The following is an 11332-nucleotide window of genomic DNA, read 5'->3' on the forward strand; positions in this document are numbered from 1 at the left end:
TGTGTCCCCCTTATTAGGCCTATTGTGATCATATTGGGCCCACAGGAATAATCCAGCTTCATCTCCCTATCTCAAGATCTCTAGCTTAATGACCGCTACAAAGTTCATTTTACCATGTAAGGTAACAGTCACAAATTCCAAGATGTAAACATATTTGGATGCCATTATTCAGCCTAAAACAGTAATGAACATGAAAAGCCCGTAGTACATACCATTATGCATTCTTTTCTCTTTTGCTTCCTGAGCCAAATTATCCCCTTAAGAAATGATATCATTATTAGTTTCACTTTGCAGTTAGTGTTCACAAATCTCATGCAGTAACATTATATGGAGGTTTGAAATGGGAATGTGTATCACTTATGAAACATTTTGCTTTTAGTTAGTAAGCCAGTAAATTAACCAGCATGAAAAGGTATTTGTTAAAGGAAAACCTGAGTTCTATCAATATCCAAAAAGGAGAATTTAATTTGGAGTATTTTAAAAGTATGAAATATTTTACTTCTAGGTTTTTGGAATCTTAAATTTAACTAAGTAAAACAGTGATCAAGTAGGAGCTCTTACTCCTTGACATTTGCCACAGTTGGTTCTGTTTGCACAGAACTTTGAAAAGACTATACACTTTAGGGAAAGGATAATAGATTGAATATAAGTACTGTATTTAGTTTTGCTCCATATTAAAATTCTATCAGACCAACAGTGAAGGCATAAACCTACAAGGACAAAGAAAATAGAGAAGATAAGCAATACAATTTTGGAAGGTGGAAAATTAATCGATGAATGCTAAAGCAGATCCAAAATGAATGAATCTGGATTTACAGGGTGCCTAAGATAAAAATGGTTACCTAAATCTGAATCTCTCCACATGTCCTCCCAAAAAAACAGATAAACAAGAAAAAATACAACCTCAAAAATCCCATGGCTTCAAGATATCTAGAAGACAGACAACACTACAAACTTTATTTATTTATTTATTTATTTTGTGAGGAAGATCAACCCTGAGCTAAGATCCATGCTAATCCTCCTCTTTTTGCTGAGGAAGACCGGCTCTGAGCTAACATTTATTGCCAATCCTCCTCCTTTCCCCACCCCCCCAAAGCCCCAGTAGATAGTTGTATGTCATAGCTGCACATCCTTCTAGTTGCTGTATGTGGGACTCAGCCTCAGCATGGCCTGACAAGCGGTGCGTCAGTACACGCCCAGGATCCGAACCCGGGCTGCCAGTAGCGGAGCGCAGGCACTTAACCACTAAGCCACGGGGCTGGCCCACTACAAACTTTAAATTACCTAAAATAGAAATATAAAAAAAAAAATTCCAGCAGATCTATCTCAAGTTTCTATATAGTAAACCTCTGTGGAGAGCCAGGAGAGTCCAGAAAAATTGAGAGAGAGTAGATGATTAGAGGACCTAAGATTGAGCTAAAAAAGAAAGACCATTCTAGGGCCGGCCCGGTGGCATAGCGGTTAAGTGCACACGCTCCGCTGCAGCAGCCCAGGGTTCACAGGTTCGGATCCTGGGCGCACACGAACGCACCACTTGTCAAGCCGTGCTGTGGCAGCGTCCCATATAAAGTAGAGGAAGATGGACACAGATGTTAGCCCAGGGCCAATCTTCCTCAGCAAAAAGAGGAGGATTGGCATTGGATATTAGCTCAGGGCTAATCTTCCTCACAAAAAAAAAAAAAGACCATTCTAAGTGCAAAAATAATGAAAAAGGGTTTGAGTGGATCAGAGTGTATAGCAAAAAATGGACTTAGTGTGAGGGATATGAGGTGGCAGTCTCAGAGGGCATTGCCTCTGGAGAAGAGTGTAAAAATGAAGTTGCTTTGAAGTAGATGGTGAAGGAGAAAAAAAAAAAGAATGGGAGAAATTTAGGATTTAGGATCCTGCACGCAAAGGAGAAACAAAAATATTGAAAGACGTAATCCTACCCATTACCCTCACCCCTGCAAAACAAAAATCAAAAAACTTACAGTCCATCATCTATCGTGAACAAAGACACAAAAACCTTTAAGAGAATATTAGATCAATTCTAGCAATGTGTAAAAAGGATTATGCATCATGACCAAGTGTGGTTCATCCCATGAATTTAAGATTGGGTTAACGTGGGCCGGCTCCGTGGCTTAGCGGTTAAGTGCGCGCGCTCTGATGCTGGCGGCCCGGGTTCAGATCCCGGGCGCGCCCCGAGGCACCACTTCTCCGTCCAACGTGAGGCCGAGTCCCACGTACAGCAACTAGAAGGATGTGAACCTATGACATACAACTATCTACTGGGGCTTTGCGGGGAAAAACTGAATAAATAAAATCTTTAAAAAAAAAAAAATAATAAGATTGGGTTAACATTTAAAAAGTCACCGGTTCAAGATAAAAATTCTCAGCAAACTAAAAATAGAAGGGAACTTTCTCAATATAATAAAGCGTATTTATGAAAAACCTATAACATAATATCTAATGGTAAAAGACTGAATTATTTCTCCCTAAGATCGGGAACAAGGCAAGAATACCTCTTCTCACTACTCCTAATCAACATTGTATTGGAGGTCCTAGCTAGTACAATAAGGCAAGAAGAAAAAAAAACACATACATATTGGAAAGGAAACAGTAAAAGAATTCTCCTTTGCGGTTAATATGATATGAATGTAGAAAATCCTAAGATATTTACGCACAAAAAAAACTACTAGAACTAATAAGTGAGCCTAGCGAAATCACAGGATACAAGGTCAATGTATAAAAATACATTGTATTTCTATATACTGGTAATGAAAAATTGAAATTCAAAACAATGCAATTTACAATAGCATTGAAAAGTATGAAATACTTAGGAGTAAATGTAATAAATCATTTGCAGGACATGTACACTGAAACTACAAAATATGCCTGGAAAAATGAAGAAAACCTAAATGAGATTTGAAGAAATTGAAAAGCTGATTCTAAATTTTATAGGGAAATGCAAAGGACCCAAAATAGCCAAAATAATTTGAAAAAGAAGAACAAAGTTGGGAGACTTATACTCTCTGATTTCAAGACTTACTATAGAGCTTACGGTAATTCAGATATTGTGATATTTGCACAAAGATAGACATGTAGATCAATGGAAGAAAATAGAAAGCCTGTAGAGGGCCAGCCCCGTGGCTTAGTGGTTAAGTGCGCGAGCTCTGATGCTGGCAGCCCGGGTTCGGATCCCAGGCGCGCACCAACGCACCGCTTCTCCAGCCATGCTGAGGCCAAGTCCCACAGACAGCAACTAGAAGGATGTGCAACTATGACATACAACAATCTACTGGGGCTTTGGGGGGATAAATAAATAAATAAAGTTAAAAAAAAAAAAGAAATCCTGTAGATATATCCATACATATATGATGAATTGATTATCTACAAATGTGCTAAAATAATTCAATGGAGAAAGAACAGTCTTTTCAATAAATGATGGTGGAACTGGTTATCCATGTGGAATAAAATGATCTCTCACCTTTACCTTACAAATTAACTTTAAGTGAATTATAGACCTAAATGTAAAACCTACAATTATAAACTCCTAGATGAAATCATAAGAATACCTTTCACAATCTTATGTCTCAGCTGAAGAATCTGAGTTTAGGAAAGTTGAATCTTTTACAATGGGCTGCAAGCAAACCTGCCTGACCTTTGCACTGGAGAGGGACATACTGATGAGTAAGTAAACCTGCCTTCTGTCCCAAAGGGAGACTATCTCTGCCTTCCAAGGTTGTTTGTTGTACAAACATCCTTGAAAAGATATGTCCAGAACAAAATGGCAGTTAATACCTTTCTTGTAAGAGACTCAGTTTCCCAACACTGCCCATCATCAGCTAGGTCTTATCAGACCACCGTCTTAAGGACCATAGGTCAGAGGCAAGCTGTATGAGCAATTAGCCCAGATCCCCATAGTATCCACCACTGTTGCACCAGTGCCCCTCCCTCAGCTACCACTTTTGGTTTTACAGGTGATCCTGTATGATCAGATGAAGAAGGAGAAAAAAGCCCAAGCTTAATTTATAGACGGGATGGCTCACTATGTGAGTAAAGCCAAAAGTGGGTAGCAGGTGAGTTGAAGCCTTTCTTATGGGTAGTCTTAAAAGATGCTGGCAAGGGAAAACCATCTCAATGGGCAGATCTTTAGTGGTACACCATGTCATTCACTTTGTGTGGAAAGAGAAGCAGCCCAAGGTTAGACTATATATAGAATCATGGGCAGTGATGCAAGGCCTGGCCAGCTGGTCAGAGGCATGAATGGAAAAAGATTTTAAGATTAGGGACGAGAAGGTCTGGGATAGAGGTATGTAGATGGACATATGGGAGTGGGAAAGAAGTATGAAAATATTGCACATATTAACACCCACCAAGAGCACCCAGCATGAAAGAGACACTAAACAATCTAGTGAACAAAAAACCAACACAGTTCATATCAGGTAGCCCCTGCATTGGCCACTCCAGGGCTGGCACAATGAGTACATGCAAGTAGCCGCAATGGCAGAAATGGAGGCTATATATGGGCTCAAGAGCATGAGCTCTCCACTTGCCAAAGCTGGTCTAGTTACTGCCACCACTGACTGTCCAACTTAGCAGCAACAAAGATATAGCACCCGATATAGCATCATTCCTCAAGGAAATCAATGGGCCACTTGCCGGCAACTTGGCTATTTTGGGCTCTTTCCATGCCGGAAGGGCTAGAAGTTCATTCTCACAGTAATAGACATGTATTTCATGTAGGTCTGCCTTTTCTGTCTGTAGGTCTTAGCCAGCACCATTATCTTAAGGGCTGTGAAGTTATTTGATTCACTGTCAATGGATCCCACATAACATCGCCTCAGACAGAAAGACCCACTTTACAGTAAATAGATGCTGGAAGGAGCCCACGACAATGGAATCTACTGGTCATATCACACACATCACCCACAAGCTGCCACCCTGATAAAGCATCAGAATGGCTTGCTGAGGTATCAGGTTGGAGGCAATACTCTATAAGGATGAGGTGTGATCCTTAAGGATTTACTATTCTCATCGAAGCAAAGACTTTTATATGGTGCTATGGCTCCAGTTAGGGTAATAAATGGGTCTAGGAATCAAGGAGTGGAAGCAGAAGTAGGCCTTCTGACTTTCACTCCTAATGACTCACTGGGAGACTTTGTGCTTCCCATCCCACAAGTCTTTGTGCTTCAGGGTTACAAGTCCTAGTCTCCAAAGGGGCACACTTACATGAGAAGACACAGCAAGGGTCCCACTGAATTTTAAGATATAGCTGTTGCCTGCACACTCTGGTTTCCTGCTGTCCAGGGACCAGCAGGCAAGGAGTCACCAACTTGCCAGGGGTAATTGATCCAGATCATTAGGAGGAGGTACAGCTGATATGTACAACAGAGACAGGGAGAAATATGTGTAGAACCCGGGTGATCTACTTGGTACTCCTCTGCCCAATTGTGACTGCAAATAGACAGAGAAACCACAGCCTGAGAAGGACATGGTTACCAGAGGCTCAGGCAGTTCAGATAATCCAGTAATTCTCCAAGACTAACCACCAGGCAAACCCCAAGACTTGGTAGATGAGTTAAGGGAATCTAGCACGGATAGAGGAGAAAGAGGATTATGAGTGTCAATTGTGGTCCTGAGATAAACTGCAGAGACTAACTTTTCCCTTCTAAGTTTTCCCTCAGAAGAGAGCAAGATGGGTACATAAAAAAAGGCCCAGCAAAGCCCAACTCTCATGGGTAATTCTTTTTTCTTTCTCTTATTTTTTTCTTTCCTTTTTTTTTTTTTTTTTTTGTGAGGAGATCAGCCCTGTGCTAACATCTGCCAATCCTCCTCATTTTTTGCTGAGGAAGACTGGTCCTGGGCTAACATCCGTGCCCATCTTCCTCCACTTTATATAGGACGTCGCCACAGCATGGCCTGACAAGCAGTGTGTCGGTGCACGCCCAGGATCCGAACAGGCGGACCATGGGCCGCTGCAGTGGAGCGCACGCACTTAACCACTTGCGCCACCGGGCCGGCCCCTCGTGGGTAATTCTTATCCCATAATTCCCCACTATGTTGGCCAAGGAGTCATTGGGCCTGCATCAGAGTTCCACTTCTCTCTTCCCAATCCAGCTTCCTTCCTTCACCTGTATTGATCCCTAATAAATATCTTGCATCTTAAACTCCACCTCAGACTCTACCGATACAATGTGCAACCACTCTTACCAGTGGACCCAAAGAAACTTTATCAATATAACAGACTCCTAAATAATTTTTGTGAGATTTATCTCTGACCTTCTGGCATGTATTATTTAACTAAGGCATCTAGGAAATTTCTACTTTATGCTCACCAAGTTCCAATAGCATAATGTCATCAAAATAAAGGCTTAGCAAGATGTCATGTGGAATACCATAACAAACAAGTTAGAAACTGTATCTTATGTCACAGAGGAGAACTGACATAGCCCTTGAGTAAAACACTGAAAGTATAACACTGTCCCTACTAGGGAAAGAAAAACTGTATTTGATTGCCCTTATTCATTAGAATTTTGAAAAAAATTTTGCACCCACCAAACAGGCAAGTTAATAATCATCATGAAGATTAGAGTCCCAGCAGGAAACAGATACTGACACTGGGTAATTTAAAGAGAGTTTAATAAAGGAACCGTTATGAAGATGTGGGAAGGGTTTAAGGAAACCACAAGGTTTCAATACTCCATCACTAGCCACAGAGGTGAGCTGTCACCAACCCTAGGCCTGAAGTGGCAAGAAGAGCTCCAATTCCTAGAAAGAATGAATATCTGTATGGAGAAGGCCATATGACAGGAGCTGGGCCAACAGCGAGTCCACAGCATGAAAGCCAGGAGAATAAATATTACAACTTGACTTTCCTCTCATCCTCTCATCTTATGCTACTATTTCCCCTTGGCCAAACCCAACCAGAAGTCAGAGGGCTAGGGAACCCATTGAATGTCCTTTTATATGGGCAGTGCCACCTTTAGACCAGGGCAAGACAGGCCCCTGCACTGGGTCCCATGCTTGAGAGATGCCCACATATCACAAATCCATAAAAAATTAATATTAAAGAACATACGGGCATCCCTGTCAATCAGGATTTGGTGGTCGGTGTTTGCATAGTGAGACTAAACTTTTAACATCCACTCTCATAGCTAATACTGCTCAGGCTCCATGGAAATACTTCTTCGCACCTCAGGTCCTATATCTTTGAATTAAAATGTGACTACATCTAAATGCTATAAAGGTTTGCAGGTTGTGCTCTGCTAAAGTTGGAGAAGAATGTAAGACTAGAAGGAGGATTTGAGTAAGTAGATAAAAATCGATAAGTTGTCAAATCTTTTGTTCTCAGATAGCATAAACACAATAGATTCTTGCATAATGAAATACCATTTCCCAGTAGTGCTGAGCAATCATTTTTTTCTTCTCTTAGGTTCCAATCAGTGGCATGGAAGTACTTAAGAATTATTGCAGTGACTACAATGGTTACAACAGGCGGCTTAGGAACAGTTTTCTATATTAAATTATTCTTACTTTTAAAATAGTATGGGGCCGGACCCGTGGCTTAGCGGTTAAGTTCTCGCGCTCCGCTACTGGTGGCCCTGGTTCGGATCCCAGGCGTGCACCGACGCACTGCTTCTCGGGCCATGCTGAGGCCGCGTCCCACATACAGCAACTAGAAGGATGTGCAGTTGTGACATACAACTATCTACTGGGGCTTTGGGGGAAAAAAGGAGGAGGATTGGCAATAGATGTTAGCTCAGAGCCAGTCTTCCTCAGCAAAAAGAGGATTAGCATGGATGTTAGCTCAGGGCTGATCTTCCTCACACACACACACAAAAAAGAATAAAACAAAGCAAAGCTGATGGCACTATTGCAAAAAATAAAAAAATAAAAAATAGTATATATGTAGATTTAGACATAATACGAGTAAATTGTGATACCAATTCTTCATATTACTGTCCAGACCTAGTTACTGCTCTAAGAGATGGTGAAAAAAATCACAGTATAAGTGATACAACTGTTATGATAAATTTAAACTACTTTATAACACTTCCTACAATTACAGTTACCTGTGGACTTCTTCCTCTACAGCAAGGGTCAACAAATTTTTTCTGTCAAGGACCAGATAATAAATATTTTAGGCTTTGAGAGCCATATAGTCTATGTTGCAACTCCTCAATTCTGCCATTGTAACATGAAAGGAGCCATAGACAATACATGAATAAATGAACATAGCTGTCTTCCCATAAAACTTTATTTACAAAAATAGATGGGGCCCTGCAATCCTTAGTTTGCTGACCGCCTGTAAAACAATATGCCAGGTAATTTCTGTCATCTCACCTTGAATAAGTGTGGGCCAATATTGAATCCAGGCTTCAGTTTACTAAACGAGCACATTCAGATCCAATCTCAGGTGCTCAACCTAACATTAAAATCCCAAATCCTGAGTGAGTGAAACTGTGTAAATAAATTTGGCCTTTGCTAGCCTTTATATTCTATGCTTTTTAAACAGATACCTCTAGAATCCACCCCAATACAGCACATGCTTCCCAGGTTCCCTCTTTCTTGGCTCATAAACTGGCCCCTATACACGGAGGGCAGGGAGAGACCAAAGAAAGAGGCAGACCACTCCAAATTGGTAAGTGGCAATTTTAATAAGAAAAGGAACTTACTTACAAGACTTGTCTTGGGTGGTCACAAGAGGAGTAGCTCTCTACACTCACCCACTAAGTCTTCAAAGTTGATACAGAGGCCTTAACTGGGTTCAGTCACATATAGCGTCCCGATGGTCTCAACAACCCCTCACTCTCTCAAGGCTGTGTCCTCGGAACAGCTCCCGCTGTGGGAATGGTTGGCAGAATTCACATTCCAAGGACAGGGGAGGGGGGAAGCCTCTGATTGCCTAGGTCCAGCTCGAGGGTCAACGTGTGGTCATGTCCCCTCGATGACCTCCTCCAACACTCTGATACAAATTGGCAAGGTCTTATTGCTCCTTTGATGGATAAGCCAGTGTTCTGCCCCCTGTCCAGCCAATAAGGGGGTGCATTGTGTGTAGAGGATTTTACCAACGAAATGTCTTCTGCTTTTTACTATCACCATGTGCTGGCAGTTGTAAACAAAGTCAGTGATAAACCACTCTGCTCTGCAGGGGGCGCTCCCTCACCTACCTTCTCTTTCTTAGAATGCTGCTGTTAGGGTATTTCCTCCAAGAACTGAACTGGCAATTCTCTCCATGGGCCATGAGGAGCTTAACTCTTTACAGGCCTGGAGATAATGAGGAGAAATGGGAGTTCTTCTTCCAGATATTAGGCCTTTTGTTGTGAAGTAACTGACCCAGGAAAAATCTCTGAAAGGCTTTTCTGTGAGGGAAGCTAGCTTCCTCAGACGGGACAAAGACCTGCTTCCATCAGCAAGGGAGGTTCAGAGAAACTGGGGGTTCATCTCTGTCGCTCACTCACTAAATGTCCTGATCTTCCTTTTCAAACAGGGCCCTAACTTTAGAATAAGAGACTGGGCAAGGTTGTGATTTTCACCGTAACTCTACAACCTGCACAGTTAGAGTTGGGGCCTGGAACTCAGCCCTATCAGCCCTGCAGCTGCACAAGATAAGGGATTCTTTTGATGCCGCCATAGAAGCCTTCTGGTTCTTTGTCAGTCCCTTATATCGAGAATTCAAGGCCTTAAGCTTATTTTTTTCCTTTGACAAGATCTATAACGCAGTTGGAAAGAGCCATGCACTCCACAATCTTTTGGAATCCCCATTGTTGCCATCAGGAGTCACTTGACGACCCAAAGTTTTGTCCTTGACTGGCATTCCATCCCATGCCTCCACCAGTGTTAATTTGAATAATCTGTTTGCCATTGCATGCGAAAGACTATCAAGGATGGACATCATTCACGAGGTCATCAAATATGTGTTTAACCTGGTCCAGAATTCCATCTTGTTTCCAGGAGCCACTCCTGGTGCCAGCTAGAAAGGGCTAACAGGAAACAGCATCTAACCCAGATGGTTCAAAAGACTTTAATGAAGGGACTAGACAGAGACGTATGGGCAGGGGTAAGGGCACCAACAAGAGATGCTGAAGCATCCAGAGACTAGCAACAGGGGAAACCATTATCACTCCTGGGTCTGAAGGGCCAAGGAGAGAAAACAGTATTATGGCTGCTTAGAGAGGATTGGAGGATCATAGGAGGAGCCTCTCCCTCAGAAGCTACAGGAGTAGAAGGATATAGCCCCTGCAGGATAATATGGCTCAGAGCTGAGAGGGAGCAAAAGGAAGCTTCTGAACCTGCTTTCTTCTAGGCTCAGCCTCCTGATGCCTCCTATTGGTGGAACCCAACCAGAGCGAGCTCACAAGGGAGCCCGGGGAGCGGTCTGTAGGAATTAGCTCCAGCTATCACAACAGAGGGGAGAGAATGGATCTGATGGTATGGGGGGAGCTGTGGGAGAAGGGAGAACAACCAGCACAGAGGTTTCCATTTCCAAATCTTTATTTTCAATAAAATGGAAAAATGACCTAACTGACATGAGAAGGTGAGGTAACAGATCATTAAATATAAGTCTAATTATAGTTAATCATATATATATAATCATAGTTAAATCATATTTTATATATATATATAAATGATTTTTGGCCTGTATCTCAAAAGGACTGTGAGAAATTAAATGATGTTGCTGTAATAATGTCCCATCTTATTATGTGAAAAAGGTTTTCCAGAGCTTACATTTATTAAAACCAAAAACAGGAATAGACTTGATAATGAATCCTGGCTAATTTTAGCAATAAATAATATTCATTCATAAATACATGAACTAATTGAAAAAAGTGCCCTTCCATCTGAAGAGATGCATTTCCAATAAAATTTTACTTATATCTACTATTTTACCAAATTCTGTAATTATTTATTTTTTGATCAATTGTGTCATAAAATTGTAATAACTTGATCCTGAAGAAATATTTAAGAGTTTTAAAACTTTAAATACTTAAAATTTTAAAATATTTCATTTAAATCTTTTAAAAATATTTAAAAATATTTCATAGGACTTTTAAAACACAGGAGTTTTAGAGTCACAGAATTGAAAAATATTTTAAAATTCAACATGTGTACATGTTGAAGTATGACAGGTGATGAAAAAATGACTTTCAAGGATAAAAATACTTTAGGATAAAACTCTGTGGGATAAGTGAAATGGAAGTAAGTTCGGAAAAAGAAACCACAGAAAATTTCCGACTGTTCACAAAGAGTTTATGTATTTAAAAAAAAAGCTTGATGATAGTCATCATATCACTATGGTATTTAAATTCCTTTTTAAACATTTAAAAGAGAGATATAACAACTTCAAAAT

Source organism: Ceratotherium simum, chromosome 9 (assembly GCF_057802395.1).
Source record: "Ceratotherium simum simum isolate JZ-2026a chromosome 9, ASM5780239v1, whole genome shotgun sequence".
Taxonomy (NCBI): domain Eukaryota; kingdom Metazoa; phylum Chordata; class Mammalia; order Perissodactyla; family Rhinocerotidae; genus Ceratotherium; species Ceratotherium simum.